Below are 4,583 nucleotides of genomic sequence, written 5' to 3' on the forward strand. Positions count from 1 at the left end.
ATTTAGCCATGCATGACATCTAGATCTTTGGAGGTGAAAAGGAAGGTATTAGAGGGTGTAGGAGCCTTTACAGCCATGCCAAGGCTTAAAGGTTCCGACTTTATGGATTAGGAGGCTTAATGAGAGCCAGATCTGGAAGTTGAAGGAGTGTCTTAACCATTTAAGACAAGAAATATGGTATGGCTGAATTTGGGATTTACGCTGGGCGTAACTCCCAGTACACGTAGCGTAAGGGGTTGCGACCCCCGATTGTGACTCATCGATGTATGCCCCGCGTACAGAAGCTGGTACGCCCCGCGTACTGTGGTCAGTTGACTTTCGTTGACTTTTAGGGTTTGGTCAACATGAGTCAAGGAAGGGTAAAATGGTCTTTTACCCCTCTGTGGGATAATGATAAGGGTGTAGCCTAGTCTTGAAAGTCTATATTAATTAGAATGATATTTCGTTATGATTAGGCGGGGTTGGGTCTTCGTTTCGAGATTCGGAGATAGCGAGCACGTGAGGTTCTAGACTTCCTGCGAGGTGAGTCTTCTCACTATACTGTACCCGGAAGGGTATTTATGTGTGACCGAGAGGTCGGATATGTTATGAGTTGTATGCATTGAGTATGATAAGTTAACCGCTTGTATGTGCTATGTATGCTATGCTTGATATGGGCCGGAAATCATTTTATGTTATGGGCCGGAAGGCATTGTAATGTGGACTAGAAGGTCGACGCGGGTAGGACCGGAAGGTTTATCAGATCGAGACGAAAGTCCCCTGAGACACATGGACCGGAAGGTCATGGCCTGGAAAGGCGTATGTGCGTAAGTAGTATTTTGGGGAACTCACTAAGCATTTATGCTTACAGTTGTTGTGTTATGTGTTTCAGGTACTAGCGATGACCGTGGGAAGGCGCCGGCGTGATCTATACACACTGATGGAGGATTTATGATCTTGGGATTTATATGATTTGTATTACGATATGATACATTGGGTCTTTATGACTTGTTTTGGATGAAAACATGTTTTTAAGAAATGAAAAATTTGTTTTGAAAATTTACGTTGTTACAATTACTTTAAAAATATGTAATTATTATAATTTTAAATTAAACTTTTGTTTTTAATAAACTCATGTAATACACGGGTCTCACACCTAGTTTGTATAATTTGTATAAATATAGAAAATTGTTCACAATTTCCCTTTTACATAATATTATGTAATATGTCTTTATTTTTTATAATGGTATAATTTTTTTTATTAATTTTCATCCAATTTGAATTTCGTATCGTCCATTATATCAACGTACTTTCTTCCCATGTAAAATTTTCATTATTGATTTACAAATATATTTTTCTGCTTATATTTTATATGACCGTCATACATGTACATAAATTCACACAACATCAAATTTATTTGACTTTATATAATAATCTGCATAAAGGTTAAAGTTCCCTCAACTTTTATTAATCCATTTCTTATAATTATATCGTGTCCTGCATAACTAAATCACTTTTTGGTAAAAAAAAAAAAATACCAAATAAGGGGTTGTTTGTGGATAAATTAAATCACTTTTTGGGTATTAGGACTGATTTTGATTAACTAAATCAAGGGAGGGGTGATTTTGTTAATTTTAAATCATGGTTTGAGTCCTTTGACCTTCGACTGGTCAAAATAGGAACCGATAGAAACGGTAAGGGCTTGTTTGCTTCGTCATTTGTTGAACGGGAAGGGAAGAACGTCTGCGCGAGCAGACGAACGAGAGAGAGGGAAAAGCGAAGGCTCGTCGGTCGATTTGCAAAGCCGAGATGGTCTCCGACTCCGAGGTCCGACTTGGCCGAAGAATAAATGGGAGAAGTAGCGAAGATGTGCTCTTCTGGGTCGGCTGCTAGGTGCGAAGGAGGACGACCGATCGGTGACACCGTGGATTTGATGGTGCGGCGGTGGCCGACAAATCGCGAGGAGAGGAGGGCGTCGACCTCTGACGACCCTCCTTTGTCCATTTGTTCCGTCGTTGGTAGCCACAGATCGAGAAAAATAACGCAACGAAGAATAACGGACATAGCCACAGTGGGCAGCTCCGATGTTCAAGCGGTTTGCGGGGAAGGGATCCTCCTATCTCCGGCGACCCGTCTATGGGATCCCTGCTCGTCGCCGGTGGCAGCAATCGGAAGGAAAGAAGCTTAGAAGTAGTGGCAGTCGACATTTGGGGTATGCAGTTTCCTCTGGTGAGTTCTTCGTCTCCGTTTCTCCCTTTTAGTTGTCACCTGTTTGGGTCAAGAACAGCAACAGCGGTTGCCAAGGGAGACAGGGGAGGGTGACGGGGCCAGACAGGGGCTGCTCCAGTAATCCTTCTTGCTTCATTTCTCTATTATTATCTTTTTTTATATGATTGTTTGTGCAGGAACATGGAAAATGTAACACTTGACAGCTCACAATGAGAAATAGCTTCTAAGTTCTAACTAGATTGTTTTGTGTGTATCTTTGTATAAAATGGTTTGTTTTGTGTATCTTTGTATAAAACAAGGGTTGTACAATAATTTGTATAATTTGTATAAATATAGAAAATTGTTCACAATTTACATAATATTTATTATGTAATATGCCTTTATTTTTGATAATGATAGTAATTTTTTTTTATATTAATTTTCATCCAATTTGAGTTTTCTATCGTCCATTATAGCAACGTACTTTCTTTCCATGTAAAATTTCCATTATTTGTTTACAAATATATTTTTTTGTTTATATTTTATATGACCATCATACAAGTACATAAATTCACACAACATCAAATTTATTTGACTTTATATAATAATCTGCTTAAAGGTTAAAGTTCCCTCAACTTTTATCAATCCATTTCTTATATTTATATATTCTTGTCCTGTACAACTAATAATACTGTTCACTAGTTTTTGCCATCAATTGTTTTCGTCAGTTTACTAGGTTTATCACATACCAAATTTCCAATACATAATATCATTATGTGTTTCATATATAAGTATCCTTAGTACGGAGTTATTCCAATTTGTGTAAGAAATTTGTTTATCAATCTCAAATCAGTTAAAATACAAGATGTACTCTCCCCAAAATATAAAATCTAAAAAGGATGAGGGCTAAAGAACTCATATAAACCGGCCATGAATTTTTTTTTCCGGACTACATTTCCAATAATAGGAATCATGTCAAAAATATATAGTTTAATTATTCACGATTAATAAATCTAAAATTGTCTGATTTTTTTAACTTTTATAGATAAATTTAGTAAAAGTATTTCAAATATGAAATTAAATATTAGGCTATAGTCCGAGTCCAAAAATGCTTTCGGAAATTCCATTTGAGGTGTGCAAGTCCCTCAATTGATAGAAACGGTTTTAGCGGTTTTAAGAAAATCAGTATTATATTGGTTTTGGATTCTTAAAACGGTCGTATATTTTGCATAGGAACTCCGTTTTAGACATTGTTTATATTTTCGGAATCAGGAAAACACGTACTACGAGAGTAGAATGCTTGCTTTGCTCACAAATGCGTAATGCGAATTTTCAGTTTTTCAGACGTATTTTTATGGTTGCAGTTTGTTTGAGCTGTTTGTTTCGTTTTTCAGATTACACAATGGGAAGTAAGATACCGTCTGGTATCTTATAATAGTCAAAATAACTCATTTATTTTATATTAGATGCACTACAACTCATTGAGACAATTTACAAAGAAACTTACTGTGACCTTGACCGTTCACAATCTTTGACTTGAATTCCGGGATGTCACATTAAAACAGTCAAAACTTTTCAAGAAACCGCAGTTTAACATTTCTAACTGCGGTTCTCCGAAAACTCTGCGGTTCTTTGAAAACTCAAGCAAAACTGGCTTTCCAAGAACATCTCAAGTCTCGAAACAAGAAGCGGGATGATAAATAGAAAAACCATTTCAAACATCCCAAGATTTCAAATCTAAGGAGTTTAGAAAAACCCGTCACTGACAAAAATCTTTCGAAAATCACTATAGTTAAAGAATCCGACAAAAGGGAGTGTACGGTAAGAAAAAGTATTCAAACACTCCTGCAAAATCTCAAAAGAAAGTCATGTCTTTTTAAAGGTCTATTTTTCAAAATTACTCCTTAAAAGATCCGAAATGGTTTAATTTCTGTCATTATAATTAGTTAAAACATCAAACAAATTTTTTTATTTATTTTAAAGTTAACAATATAATCATTATGTAGAGTTATATTTAACTGTTTTTATTGTATGAAAAATTTTAACAATTATAAAAATATCTTAAGGAAATATTTTAGTTAAATTGATATTACAATTTAGTTTTTCCATTTAGCACTATAATTTATCACTTTTAACTATTCATAAAATATTGTTTGGGTTTTTGCCAAATGTGTTGTCATAGAATTTGACACATGTAATTTTCTAAGAGTTTTTGAATTATTTTATTCCATTAGTCATTTTTTTATATTTTTCATTTTTATAAATTCAAAATCCACATTTTAGTAAGATTTATATATGTAAGGTAGGTCATTCTATTTAATTTCATAATAAATGTTCAATAATCTTTGAAATCTCCTATATTATATATTAAATTACTTACTTTATTTTTTATATCT

General features: G+C 34.6%; 1 long non-coding RNA gene across 1 annotated transcript; it reads left to right on the plus strand.

Annotated features, from left to right (window-relative positions):
• Positions 1–1,530: 1,530 nt before the first annotated feature.
• Positions 1,531–2,567, plus strand: LOC145058223 (uncharacterized). Its single transcript, XR_013686275.1, has 2 exons — positions 1,531–2,208; positions 2,385–2,567. It is a non-coding gene; the product is annotated as an uncharacterized LOC145058223 (long non-coding RNA).
• Positions 2,568–4,583: the final 2,016 nt, after the last annotated feature.

Source organism: Lactuca serriola, chromosome 6 (assembly GCF_051521515.1).
Source record: "Lactuca serriola cultivar US96UC23 chromosome 6, Lser_US96UC23_V15, whole genome shotgun sequence".
Lineage (NCBI taxonomy): Eukaryota > Viridiplantae > Streptophyta > Magnoliopsida > Asterales > Asteraceae > Lactuca > Lactuca serriola.